At 42.5% G+C, this 15,193-nt stretch overlaps 1 long non-coding RNA gene across 1 annotated transcript; it reads left to right on the top strand.

Moving 5' to 3' along the window:
* The first annotated feature begins 985 nt into the window (after positions 1-985).
* LOC148776608 (uncharacterized) lies at positions 986-13,239 on the top strand. The gene is made up of 3 exons (XR_016038364.1): positions 986-1,015; positions 1,848-1,947; positions 13,220-13,239. It is a non-coding gene; the product is annotated as an uncharacterized LOC148776608 (long non-coding RNA).
* The last annotated feature ends 1,954 nt before the right edge of the window (positions 13,240-15,193 follow it).

The following is a 15,193-nucleotide window of genomic DNA, read 5'->3' as shown; positions in this document are numbered from 1 at the left end:
AAACAAACAGAATCAGTCTACAAAAGCCACAGTTCAAACCAGAAGTGGAAAAAACTCAGTGTTGGTGACAGTGAGGCAAAGATGTTTTTCAGGTCAGTGTTGGTGGGAAAATAAATTGGTATAACATTTCTGAAAGGAAGTTTGTGTCAAAATATAAAACGTACACAACACTGTATTAAGCTAGCTCACTTTGAGAAATTAGCCTGAGGAAAAAATTGCACAAAAGCAAATAGCCAGGCCCAGAAGGGCTTCTTGTCTGGAGAAACCAATAGGGGCTAGTCATGCAGACACAGCTACCAGGCCACCTCTAAGGAGGTACTGAAAGCTACTCTTAGGGCCAAAGTTGAAGAGTTACTAAAGGCACTCCCTTTTCTTTTTGTTTTTGTGCTTGTCTATAAACATTTCTTAGCTTCTCTGGTGTCTATAACAGAGCAAGGAAGGGATTTTCCCCAAGTTCAAAATCTACAGTGACTCATCTCTGGGACTTCCTGAGGCTACTGTGTGCCTTGAGCAACTGCACAGGGATTCTTATGGCTCTGCCTGCAGCCGTGAGACAGGGCAAGCCTAAGAGGAGCCTTCTAATGCTTCTGTTAATTGTTTGAGTCTTTAAAAAACAATTCATGTCAATGTATGGCAAAACCACTACAATATTGTAAAGTAATTAGCCTCCAATTAAAATAAATAAATTTATAAAAAACAAAAACAAAAAAAGAGCATGGGGGGGGGGAACATCAGTTAATTTTCAAAAGCAACCAAACAAAGGACAGAGTGGTCAGTGGTGTCAGAGTAAGATAAGGACTGAGAAGGGTTCAAAGGATTAGCAAATATCGAGGTTAGTGAGTGACCTGGATGAGAACACTACCTGTGTGGTGGAGGGAGGGGTGGTTTTGAGAGAGGAGGAAGTGAAACCCAGAGAGAGTGAATTTGGACCTCTATTTCTGGAAGTTTGGCCATGACAGAGAAGAGGGAGAGAAATGGGTGCTTGAAGGAAGGAATGAGGAGGAGACAGGAAGAGGTGTTTAACTTTTGTTTTGTTTCTGTTTTGTTTTTAAGATTGAAAAGGAGCCTATAGATAAAAAGTGGATGATTCAGAGAAAAGGGCCTTCAACAGAAAGAGGAATGTTGTAACTGTGGGGAAGGAGGAAAAGCCACAGAGAGGTCAAACGGAGAACTGCCTCTCCAATATAACCGATTGAAACAAAGATTTCCCTGCTGGGACCAGAGCCACTATTTTGAAGAGGAAGGTCTTGCTTCTACCAGTTAGTTTTGAACTGGGAGTGTTCACCCAGTTTGATCCTAAAATGGAAAAATTGGGATGGAAATGTTCATTTTCTTGACTGCGGTGGTTTTACAGGCATGTGCCCATGTTTAAGCTCATCAAAGTGTGCACTTCAAATAGTGTAATGTATAGTATGTCGATTTTCCCTATATAGAATTTTTGTGTGTGGTTTTAAACTGGCATGCCTCAGTCAACAGGGGGCGTGGTTGTGCATAACAAGATGGGAAAGAGTTTGCCTGAATATTGGTTCTATGGTTGTTTATCCTGATCTTTTCTTAGATGACAGAGCTCTGATTTATAGGCCATAAAAGAAAGCAATTAAATAATTATAGGCATGAAGATACAGGCAAATGGATATGTAAAGGTTAGACTAAAACTTGGAGCTGCTGAAATATTCTTGAGGGCTTGTGTATCCCATATTCGCAGACTCAGCAGAGAAAGGAGGAGATAGCAGGACAAAACATTTCTTCACAGTCATGTGGGAGCCGTACATGGGATTCTCAGGTGGCAGAGATTCCAGCTGATGCCTTCCAGAGGACAGAATTTTGTTGCATGTTTTTGTGAATAGGTCAACACCAGCATAAATATCACACTACTGGCTGATGGGAGAGATGATGGGAACAGAGCGCAGAATAAAAGTGCAAGACTCCAATGAAACCACTGAAAAGGTAAAAGGAGCTGTGAATGTGAGATCTTTTTTTAAATTTATTTTTAATTGGAGGATAATTGCTTTACAATGTTGTGTTCGTTTCAGCCATACAACAGTGTGAATTAGCCATAAGCATACCTGTATTTCCTCCCTCTTGAACCTTCCTCCCAACCCCAACCCCACTCCACTCCTGGTCCTCACAGAGTGCCAGGTAGAGCTCCCTGTGTCACACAGCAGCTTCCCACTAGCTCGCTGTTTTACATACGGTAATGTGTATGTTTCAATGCTACTCTCTCAATTCGTGCCGCCCTCTCCTTCCCCTGCTGTGCCCACAAGTCTGTTCTCTACGTCTGCATCTCTATCCCTGCCCTGCAAATAGGTTCATCAGTATCTGAATGTGAGACCTTAATGCAACTTCAACAGTTGTTAATGCAACACAGGTGTTAATCCACACCCTGGTTTATGCAGGAAGGGGGACCCTTTTCAGGGCCCAAGAGTGGGCTCCTGTCTAAAACTCAGAAATGAATTGTCTGAGGAGACACATGTGCTGACAAAGCCGGAGACTTTATTGGGGAGAGGAGCCCTGATGCAGAGCAGCTGGGTAAGGGCATCCAGGACGATTGCTCTGTCACATGGCTTGCAGTCTTGGGTTTTATGGTAATGGGATTAGTTTCCAGGTTGCCTCTGGCTAATTATTCTGACTCAGGGTCCTTCCTGGTAGCATGTGCATCACTCAGCCAAGATGGATTCCGGAGAGAAGGATTCTGGGAGGTTGGTAGGACATATGGACTGGAGTCTCCTCTCTTTTTTTGAACTTTCCTGAATTCTTCTGGTTGTTGGTAACTTGTAAGGACCTCCTATTGTAAGATAACTCATGCAAGTGGTTACTGTGGTGCTTGGCCAGGCAGGGCGGTTTGGGTCAGTGGTTCCCCTAACAGTTTGTGAAAAGGATACACATCTCCTGGGGCTCCTCTGTCTCTCCCAGATATTAATAACTTGTGGCCAGTTTTTTTGATTGAATACACTGGAAAATGGCTCCTTCCTTCCACCCAAGTCCCCATCCGTCTTATCTGTCACACCACCATAAAGTGGACATTATTAGCCCCACCTCACAGCTGTGGAAAAAGAGGTACAGAGAGGAAAATAGCAAGGTCCTACTGTATAGTATATGGAACTGTATTCAACAGCCTGTGATAAACATAATGGAAAAGAATACAAAAAAGAATATGTACATGTGTATATTCAGTTATTCTTTTTCTTTCCTTTTTTTTTTTTTTTTTGCCACACCATAGGGCTCTTAGCTCCCTGACCAGGGATGGAACTCAGGCCCCCTGCTGTAGAAACTTGGAGTCCTAACCATTGGACCATCAGGGAATTCCCTTCTCTGCTATCTTTTAAAACACTAGTGTCTCTAATGTTTTAGTCATTAGTGATATGTGACTATTTACATTTAGTTAAAATTAAATTCAATAAGAACCTCAGTTTCTCACTAGCCACACATAAAGTGCTCAATAGCCATGTGTGGCTACAATATTGGACAGTACAGATGTAGAACATTTCCCATTACCACAGAGTACCAATGGACGCTGCTAGCACATTACTATCATGTATGAAGAAGATACAGTCATGAAACAGGAGGGAAGTGGGCAGGGACAACCTTTAAAAGAATGACATAGCCATAGGATACAACAAAAACTGGTTAGAACCAAGTAGATCCAAAGTGGCAAGAAATATGATTTCCAATGGGCCTTGAGCTTATTGTACTATATTAGCATAAGCCATGGAGAAGGAAATCGCAACCCACTCCGGTGTTCTTGCCTGGAGAATCCTAGGGACGGGGGAGCCTGGTGGGCTTCCGTCTATGGGGTCACACAGAGTCGGACATGACTGAAGTGACCTAGCAGCAGCAGCAGCAGCATAAGCTAAGTGACACACCCACCCGTGCCATGACAGTTCTGAAGCTGACCATAAAAGGCCAAAAAAATGGGTGGTGATCCAGTTCTTGTAAATCCCCTTCCCTGAAAATAATAATAATCCTCCCACTCATTACCATGAAATTACCCAGCACATAAAAATAACCACCCCATATTTCAGGGCCTTTCTTGCCTTTTGAGATGGCCCATATTTTGTCTGTGGAGTATGATTCTCCCTAAATATTATAAATCCACTTTTTAGCTATCACTTTGTCTCTCAGTGAATTCTTTCTGTGATGAAACGTCAAGAACCTGAGCTTTATTAAGTCCCAAGACCAGGTGTGTGATCTTAGTTAAGAGACTATGGGGGTGGAGGTGGGGCTTCCTTGGTGCCTCAGTAGTGGAGAATCCACCTGCCAATACAGGAGACACGGGTTCAATCCCTGGTCCAGGAAGATCCCACATGCCTTGGAGCAACTCAGCCCATGTGCCACAACTACTGAGCCTGTGCCCTAGAGTCTGGAAGCTGCAACTAATGAGCCCGCACACCTAGAGCCTGTGCTTTGCAACAAAAGAAGCCACCGCAATGAGAAGCCTGCCACCACAAATAGAGAGTCATCCCTGCTTACAAAACTAGAGAAAAAGTCCCCGCAGCAAGGAAGACCCAGCACAGTGAAAAATGAATAAATAAGTACAATTATTTTTTTTAAAGATTAAACAAAAGACTGTGGGTTCAAGTCCCAATCTGAGTTACAAGGTTTCAGTTAGACACATGAAATGCTTACCTTTACCTGATTCTGTCCCTCTTTTATCTCCACTGTCTAGTTCGGAGTAGTCTCTACAGTCCCCCCTTCAGTCTAAGTACCCAGAGGGCATGCCTGGGGCTGGTCTCCTGCCTCTGCAAGGTACCCAGCACACAGGGCAGACACCCGGATTGTGATGACAAAGACGGATCCTGACACTTTGTCCAAGCTCAGGAGACAGCAGCTCTGAAGCAATCTGCAGTGACAGCACCAGGGTGGGAAGTGAACAGCCTGTTTCTGCAAATTTCCTGTATTTTTGCCAGATACGTCAGAATCCGACAGAAGCAGAAAGGATTAAGGGAGAAAGTCAGAAGTGAAGTGAGGGGAAGACACTAGTGGTGCTAAATATACCAAAAACTTGGTAATCAAATGGCCTTCTTCTAGTTCTTCCAGGCATTGAAGTTGATCCTCCAAAACCATGAAGGAGAGAGACTTCATGTGCCGTTTCTATAGTGGGAGTAATATAATCGTCACTCACCCTCTTAAAACACCCACCAAACATGAATTCATACAATTATACAATTCTGAATCAACTTCTGTGTTAAAACTACATCCTCCTGATGATTAAAACTCTAGAATAAGCCTTGACATAAGATGCTGCTTTTTTTTTTTTAAAGGAGAAGATAAAGGCCATTAGTGACCATTCTCCTCACCTACTCTTATTGACCCCTACTCCTTTGTCCTTGAGCTATACTGGGGATTTGGAAGCCCCAACCTTGGTACTCACCCCTCCCCAGCAGTTCTTTATACCCATTGGAGAGTTATTTGAGGACCAGCAAAGCTTTTGGCACTCTTTAGCTTTCTCTATCTCTTTTATACTTTAATAAATCTTCATTACCCAAAAGCTTGGAGCGATCAAGCTTCGTCATTGGCCCCAGATTGAATTTCTCTCCTCCAGAGGCCAAGAATCTCAGTCTTTCATGGCTCAACAACAAATTTTCACTATAAACTGTCCACCCCACCTAAATGTAACAGTTACCAAACACTGCTTTGCTGACTATGCTTCTCTAGCTCTTCCTGTAATTTAGGAAGTAACATCTTCAGAACATCAGAAAACACTCCTTAGATAATTTAGAAGCCCTCTTTCAAGGCCCCGCCTCACTCATGTGAGTATTTTTTTTTTTAATACTGCCTCTGGATTCTTGGTCTTCAATTTGAAACTTTTACAGCTGCTTCAGCACTTCCTTCCCTGAGAGAGCCCGTGGCCCTGCTCCAAACAACACTACATGTCTTCCTCTAAGTATCTGGGTTTGTTTTGGTTTCCTACAACTGAGCTGTTGCTCTCTGAATGACTGGAGCCAAAGCCTGCTGAGAAAAAAACAGGAATGGGCCTCTGCAGCACCATACACAGCGCCAGGGAGCTTGGAAACCTCTGGGAGGAGCGGCTGGGTGAAAAGAGGCAGGCCTCTCTGGGATTCCAGATCACATCCTGCTGGGACACAAATGACCCTAGAGGGCTGTGCTGATAGTTTCTCAAGGGCCTGGCACTTAGCTCTGCTGTCCCAGTGACTCACATGATAATTTTCCAGGCCTTCAAACTGGGTCAACAAGCTTTGTTTGTCCAGAGAGCTCCCCTGGGAGGCGCTGGAAGAAAAGCAGACTGAATGGGGATGTTTGGCCAGGTGATTCTTTTTGCTGACTTTCAGTCGGAGGAAATATTACCAGTATTCAGGCCAAAAGTTTGGAGAACTAAAAGCTGCCAAGCATCTGGACTGGATCAACATGCACAAGAGTTATTAGTTAAGGGTTACTCAGTCAGTCAGTTCAGTCGCTCAGTCGTGTCCGACTCTTTGTGACCCCATGAACCGCAGCACGCCAGGCCTCCCTGTCCATCACCAACTCCCGGAGTTCACCCAAACCCATGTCCGTCGAGTCGGTGATGCCATCCAGCCATCTCACCCTCTGTCAGCCCCTTAACCTCACTGCTAATGGTGGTTTTGGTCACTCAAGAACAAAACAGATAACTTGCATGTGTGTGTGTGTGTGCGCTCAATCAGTCGTGTCCAGCTCTTTGCAACCCTAGGGACTATAGCCTGTCAGGCTCCTCTGTTCATGGGATTCTCCAGGCAAGAATACTGGAGTGGGTTGCCATTTCCTCCTCCAGTGGATCTTCCTGACTCAGAGATCAAACCAGCGTCTCAGGCAGATTCTTTAGCACTGAGCCACCTGGGGAGCCCCCAGGTAACTTGGGAAGACCCTAAATCAAGATTTTCACTTCTTACAGATAAGAAAGACAGCAAGCTTGTGCTATGAATCATAGAAGCTTCCTTTGACTGTGTGACCTAATCAGCTTATTTATTAAGCAATGGAATCATCCTGGGGCACTATTTCTCAGATTTGAGAAATCACAGACCCCAAGAACATATCTGAAGACTTATATCTGAAGAAATTTTATAACTTAGAATCAACAGTTTCTCATCTGCTTGCAATGCAGGAAATCTGAGTTTGATCTCTGGGTCAGGGAAGACCCCATGGAGGTGGGAATGGCTACCCACTCCAGTATTCTTGTCTGGAGAATCCCATCTGTGGGGTCACAAAGAATCAGACATGACTGAGTGACTCAGCACAAATGCATAGAAGCATTATTCACAATGGCCAGAAAGCGTAAACAAACTGAAACTAAGCAAGACACTGTGGGACTCTCCTGGGTAAAAACCCTTCATGCTCTGCTTCTTGTTTGCAGGATACAGGCTTCGTTCAGTGTCCTAGACCTTTGGTGAGTTCCAAAGGGATGATTCAAACAGTTGCTAATCAGGGAGGAGAAGGAATATAGAAACAGGGGAGGAGCAGTCAAGAAACAAAAATGCAGGGGCTTTCCTGGAGGTCCGGGGGTGAGGTCTCTGTGCTTCCACTGCAGGCAGCATGGGTTCCATCCCTGCTGCTGCTGCTAAGTCGCTTCAGTCGTGTCTGACTCTGTGCAACCCCACAGACCAGCCCACCAGGCTCCCCTGTCCCTGGGATACTCCAAGCAAGAACACCGGAGTGCACTGCCATTTCCTTCTCCATGAAAATTGCTCAGTCATGTCTGACTCTTTGCAACTTCCACAGGTCAGAACACTGGAGTGGGTAGCCTTTCCCTTCTCCACCCCTGGTCAGGGAATTAAGATCCCACATGCCTGTGGCATGACAAAACAAACTAACAAAAAACAATAGTGCAGGGGTAAGGTCCTTGTCCTTTTGAAGAAACATATATGACATCTTTGAGTTCTTCTGCAGGAACCCAGGTGGAGGATGGTATCTTCAGGTTGAGCACAAGATTCCTAGAACACCACTCTGTTACCTCACCACCAACCAACCAGAAGAAAGTCACACAACTTTCTTTGAGATGAACCCTCATCCCAAATTTTGCCCACTGGCGAGTTCAGGTTTTCTGAGTACAAGCTGCCCATTCTCCTGCTTGGCCCTGCAGTAAGCCACCTTTCTCTGCTGTCAACCCCGATGTTTTGCTAGTCTAAGAGTTAAATTTACATGAGACAGATTAAAAGGAGAAAATCATATAAAGTTTACTTATATAAATATGTGGGAGGCATCCAGGAAAATCGAATAACTTGCCAAAATGGCCTCGTTTTAAGTAACTTCTTCAACTAAAGACAAAAGATGTTTAGGGTAGGGAGAGTCAGTTTTGAAAGGTTAACATGAAAAGTATAGTAAAGTGATGCAGATTTAAGTTGCCTTCCCACCATGGTTTCTAGAGTTTGGGGTTCTTCCACACAGAAGGGGGAGATTTCCCTTACAAATGTAAATGTTTTTTTACAAAAAGGCAACTCCTACTTGGTTTTCAGAGCCCTTCCCTGGCTGGGGAACTGACACTCTTCAAGCTGTGTGGTGTGACCAAAAAAAAAAAAGAACCAGAGAAATTCATCAGGAGATGACCTGAGGCCAGATTAAAGGAGTGCAGGCCCTGCACACACCCAAATCTAATCAGCAACCCTGCCCTTGAACCATTGCTATAAAACTCCTCACCAAATCCTCCCTGGTTGGGACACACAGTTTCAGAGGCATAAACCCACTGTTATCCCCCCTTTGGCAAAGCAAAGCTACTCTTTTCTTCTTCAACCAAATCTCTGTCTCTGAGATTCGATTCACCAGCAGTGCATAGAGGTTGAGTTTTCGGCATCAGTACCAATTAATCTAGTGTGGAAAATTCTCTGAGAAAGTCTCCTGCTGGGGCCTCACTTGAGTCATGGATTGACCACCCCTGATTTAAACACTATGACCTTCCAAAAGTGTCTGAAGCAATGGAGTAAAGATGGATGCTGTTAACTGAAGTCAGAGGGGAAGGGCAATGAGAATTTATGTAAGCAAGGGTGATAGGGACAGAATAAAGGAGCAAAATAGGTGACTAAATAGCTAATCCCACTTGGGGATTGTAAGTAGAAAATATATAGGAGACCCTTGTAAGTTAATGATTACTCAAGAAAGCAGGTTTCCCTAACCACAGAACCATCAGGCTCGCTTAGCAACAAAACCATGCAGCAGAAGCACTAGACATGCCCCCAAACAATAAAACAATGGTCGCATGAGCCCCACATACTGTCCAGTGAGCTCAATAAGTTAATGATCGCCAGGACATGCTCTCTGCACACAGAAAAAAACAGTAATTTGTGGACCTTGCTTGATTATGTAAGGACAAGAAAACTCCCCTACCCAACCTGAGGAGGAACAGATGAATGGAAGCATGATCTCTACTCAAGAAAGACAAAGAAGTTCTCCCCCTTTCCACTTTTCCTTTGATTATAAAAATGTAGTCCAGTAAGTTCTCAGGTTGTGGCATTTCTTGTCCACCCTTCTTGCCCCCAAAAGCCCCCAATTCTAATCTGTCACTTTGCCTCTCATTGAATTCTCTTCTGCAACGCAACATGAAGAACTATGGTACCAAAGCTCTTTGGAGCCCCTGAAATGACACCAAACAGTTGCAAGGGAGGCTTTCCCACATGGTTGGTTTGCACAGGGGCAAAAAGTCAAGGAGTACAGGATGTGGTTCACAGCTGGCTCTTCTATTGTTTAGCTAGAGGACAACTGTTTCTACTCTCTGATCTTTTTTCCCCTCATCTAGAAAAAAATCAGAAAATATCCCACCGCTTTGGGCGGTTGTTCAGATGAGTTCAGTTAAACAAACTTTTACTGGGCATCTGACTTATGTATTAGACATTGAGCTAGTGCTGGAAGGAAATCAGAGTGGCCCCTACCTTTAGGGGCTTCTCTGGGCTCAGTGGTGTAGAATCGGTCTGCGAATACAGGAGATGGGGAATTTGATCGCTGGGTCAGGGAGAACCCTGGAGAAGGAAATGGCAACCCACTGCAATATTCTTACCTGGGAAATCCTATGGACAGAGCAGCCTGTCGGGCTACAGTCCATGGGGTCACAAAAGAGAGAGACATGACTTAGCATCTAAACAATAACAATTACCTTCCGGAGCCAGAGTCTAGTGGGGGAGACTACTATACTGAGTGCTATGGAAAGAAATTTTAAAGGACTCTGAAAACTACTAAAGTTCTACAAAATATATGATAATAATATACCTTTATTATCTGAGTCAATGGTTGATCTGATTCCTGACTCTGGGTATAAAAATACTTTTGTAGGGACTTCCCCAGTGGTCTAGTGGTTAAAAATCCACACTTCCACTGCAGGGTCACAGGTTTGATCCCTGACTGAGGAACTAAGATTCCACATACCTCACAGCACAGCCAAAAAAAAAAAAGAATACTTTTGTAGAATTAAGCATTGAGGCACTTATTGAATATCACTTACCTGGCATTGACTAAACTCACCGTTTTCCATAAAGACATTTTCATGTTGTGCCCACTAGGTGTCTCAATATTTTTCAAGAAAATAGAAAAGCACAATGTTTTCATCTGGATCTTGAGTCAGCTGTAACTTAAAGATATTACTCGGCTAAAATCTCAACTACTTTCTAGCAACCATTGTGAAAAATGCCAGTAAGTATAGTTTCCTCTCTTTGATAAGGGAAGAAAATTTCTTTGTGGATTCTCTCTCTTTCTCATAATCCATGTATCTGCAAATTATTCTCCTAAGGAAACCAAGAAGACTTGGTTTGGAAGACCAAGTTTTTCCACCAAGTGAATACTAAGACCCTATATGCGAGAACAAGATGAAACAAACAAACAAAAAAACACCCTACAGGCAACTGCATTGCATCCCCACTGGTATCCTGGGCTAGAATTTAGTTGTCACCTACATATGAGGTGACATCCCAAAGTACATCATAGTATTCGTGTACCCAGGCAGAATGTGTTCCTCTCCACTTTCACAGTGTCAGTCAAGAGTCATTTCACAATACAATCCAGGGTCCCTTGCATTGTGGATTTCAGGGTTGTAAATGACACATAACTGCTTATCCCAATGTTTTCACCTTTGCTGTACATGATTTTTCTTTAGATGGCCTGTGGTAGAACCCTTTGCCTATGAGTGACATCAGAGAGGAAGCTAAAGATAATAAACAGGAGACCGAATGCCCTCAAAAATCAACTGCTATTTTAAAAGCTCAACTCATCAGGCTTTCACAAACTACAAATGGAAGTATAACTGGATATAACCTTTCTGCAATGCAATTTGGCAATATCTAGTCAAGAATATATTTAACAGTGTGTGTCTGTCAGAATCCCAGAAGGAAAGCGATTTCTTCCAGGATGGTTCAAATGAGGAGACTTTAGTAAAAGGACTCCTTACAGACAGGTAGCCCAGGTTAAGGAAGTAAACAAGGGTTGCTGAGGCCAGTCAAAGAACAACATCCCTGGAGATAAAGGGACAAGGCAAGGAAATCATCTTACGGAGCTCAGTAAGGGCAAGGACACTGGAGGAGGAACCAGTAAGAAAGGAGGGGGAGGCAGGGCTTGGAGGTAGGGACAGGCATGCAGCCGCTGCCTCAGAGCAGGGAGACAGAGAAGAGGAGAGAGAGACCTTGACTTCTCTCTCTTCTGGTTTCCTGAGCTCCTCCTGGTGCCACCAACTGAGTGAAGCTCAAGGAAGCCAAAGGCACGCGATCCCAGACTCGCAATCTATAAAGAGACAGAGAAGGATGAAGAAAAGCAGAGAAGGGGTGGGAAGGGGAGTGGAAAATAACCAGCGGAAGACTATAATCCATTTCTAAGAATATACCCTAAGGGACATAATCAAGCAGAGAAGAAAAGAATCATACGAAAGTATATTCTTCATGGTTAAGCGTAATAGTGAAAAAAATGAAAACAAGCTAATTTCCTTTAATAGGAGAATGGATAGATAAATGGGTTTCCCTGGTGGCTCTATAGGGGCTTCCTAGGTGGCACTAGTGATAAAGAATCTGCCTGCCAAGGCAGGAGACTCCAGAGATGCAGGTTTGATCCCTGGGTTGGGAAGATCTGCTGGAGTAGGAAATGGCACCCCAATTCCAGCATGCATTCTTGCCAGGAAAATTTCATGGGCAGAGGAACCTGGCAGGTTATAGTCCATGGGGTTGCAAAGAGTCAAATGTGACTGAACACATACAGATAAATATATTATAGTGCATCCATACTTCAGAATTGGTGTCATTATTAATATATTTGAAGAATCTGTGGTGATATGCAGAAATGCTTACAATAAAATGTTAATTAAGAAAGAAGGTACACAACTATATGCATAGTATTAGCTCAATTCCATGAACACCTAAACGCAAAGGGAAAGACACCTAACAATGTGGGGTTTTTTAATTTTAAATATTTAAATTTTAATATAAAAAAGTAAATGCTACTTTTAAAATATAAAGTTAACTTTTAAATTTGATTTTAATAAATTAACTGCTACAATAAAATTTAAAATTATACTTGAAGATGTGTACAAAAATGTGTTATTCCCTTATTCTCCTCCCTGCTTGGAACTCCTAACAACATTAATAATCTCTTTTTGATGATGGACATTATAATTTTTTCTTCACAACATCCAGTATTTTCCCTTTTCACAAAAAGCATGGAATACTTTTGTAATCAGGGGGAAAAGTCAAAGCCATAAATAGAGTCAATCTCACTGAAATGTACTCTACTCAATTTAAAATATTAATAAGGGACACAACAATTGTTTAAGTAAGTTAAAACCAGTGACATGAAGGGTGAACTCAATCTATGTCTACTTGATATCTGGACAAAAATGAAAGAAAAATCATCAATTTCTACATGATATCAAATATCCAGATATTTTAGATGATTTTGATTTTTGACTACATTTTTCACTCTTCACTTGAATGACAGGCATCATATTAATTCAGCTTTAGTTGAACTCATTCTTATCTTGCAACTCTGGAAAATTTAAGAAATTCCTATAACCTAAAAGTTGTTCCTCACACTGCAATAATTATGTTCTCTCTTTTAAATTTTGTATTTTACTCTTTAGTATGACTTTTAACTATATTTTATTTTTTATTAATTATCAAATAATAAACCAATACATTCTTGTTTTAAAGATCCAAGCAATATAAAGAATACAAGTGTCCCTTGCTCACCTGCTCACACTTTGTCTCCTTCCCCTAGGTAACCTGTTTTCAGTTTGTCATGTAACTCTCAAGACATTTGCTTAGTATTTTCATGCATGTATCTCCAGGATCCTTGGTGGCTCAGATGGTAAAGAATCTGCCTGCAGTGTGAGAGACCTGGGTTTGATCCATGGATTGGGAAGATCCCCTGAAGGAGGGCATGGCAATCCACTCCAGTATTCTTGCCCAGAGAATCCACATGTACAGCGGATCCTGCCGGGCTACAGTCCATGAGGTCACAAAGAGTCGGACATGACTGAGCACTAAGCACAGCATATGCATATAGAATATATAGTTTTATTTTTATTTTCTAAAAAAACAATGCTGTATTGTACATATTATTGTGCAACTCACTTTAAAAAACCAGGGAGGTTTTTTTAAATATTTATTTATTTATTTTGTGGTTATGCTGGGTCTTTGTTGCTGTGCAGGTTTTTCTCTAATTCCAGCAAACGGGGGCTACTCTCTTGTTTTGGTGCACGGACTTCTCCTTGCAGTGGCTTCGCTGTTGTGGAGTGTGGGTTCTACAGCATATGTGCTTCAGTAGTTATGGGCTCCCGGAGAAGGCAATGGCAAGCCACTCCAGTACTCTTGCCTGGAAAATCCCATGGATGGAGGAGACTGGTAGGCTGCAGTCCGTGGGGTCGCTAAGGGTGGGACACGACTGAGCGACTTCACTTTCACTTTTCACTTTCACACATTGGAGAAGGAAATGGCAGCCCACTCCAGTGTTCTTGCCTGGAGAATCCCAGGGACAGGGTAGCCTGGTGGGCTTCCTTCTATGGGGTCACACAGAGTCGGACACGACTGAAGTGACTTAGCAGCAGCAGCAGCAGTTATGGGCTCCAGAGACTCAATTCAGACTCAATAGTTGTGGTGCATGGGCTTAGTTACTCTGCGGCATGTGGGACATTCCTGGACCAGGGATCAAACCCATGTCTCCTGCACTGGCAGGTGGATTCTTCACCACTGAGCCACCAGGGAAACCCTAAACTCATTTTTTTTCCCTCACATTGAAGCTCCACTTCTTTTTTTCTATAGTGGCTACACAATTTCCATTGTTTACATATTCTAGTTTTTCTGATCATTCCTGGTTGATGGTTCTTTGGGTTGTTTTTAGTTGTCTGCTATTTCAGACAATTCTATAGTGAAAACCCTTACACATGCCTCTACACATCTCTATGCAAGCATTATTCTCTAAAGGAGCTGATGAAAAATGGACCTTTTCTGGTTTGAAAAGTATGTGCACTTAAATTTTTACTTGGTACTATTGAGCAGGCTTCCATAAAGGTTTATCGATTTACACTTTCAATAAGAAGATGAAAAGATGCCAAGCCTCACTAATAATCAGGACAATGAAAATTCAAATAAAATAGGATACCATTTTTACCATTTGGGGTTCACAAATTTAAAAGGACTGATAATGCAAAGTGTGAGGGAAGATAGAGACATGTATCTTCATATAATGTTGTTTTTACAGCCAGCATCCACACATTATGGAAGATTCCTTGGAGATTTATTATTAAAAGTGATTATTCTAGACTGTTAGGATAAATAAACAGAATATTTCTGTTACAGGATCATTGATTTTTATACGTGCTAATAGCCACCCTCTGTTAACATATACTCACCCAGAGTTTTTATCAGGTATTATTGTTACTAACTACTAATTTCTCTTTGTGTTTTTTTGGCCATAATATTGTGGCCTGTGAGATCTTCGTTCCCAGGGATTGAACCCCTGCAGTGGAAGTACCGAGTTCTAACCACGGGGCCGCCAGGGAATTCCCTATGATTACTAATTCCTTAATTTACCAAGTAGATAAGAATTTCTTAACAACCACACTTTGGTTTATAATTTATAAAGTACTTTCACATTCTCATAGGTTACTTCAGTTGATTTCTGCCTCAGTGACGGTGTGAAATGCTATTTCAGATGAGGAAACTGAAGCTCAAAGACGTTAAATGATTTTCCAAGGTCACAGTTATAAGTGGAAGGGCTCAGGTTTTCTGACTCTCAGTTCCATTAGCTTCTCACTTTCTTA

The sequence above is a fragment of the Moschus berezovskii genome, chromosome 9 (genome assembly GCF_049115385.1).
Source record: "Moschus berezovskii isolate FMDL1 chromosome 9, NW_MosBer_1.0, whole genome shotgun sequence".
Lineage (NCBI taxonomy): Eukaryota > Metazoa > Chordata > Mammalia > Artiodactyla > Moschidae > Moschus > Moschus berezovskii.
The sequence above is the reverse complement of the archived record's forward strand: the minus strand, read 5'-3'. Positions and strand labels throughout refer to the sequence as shown.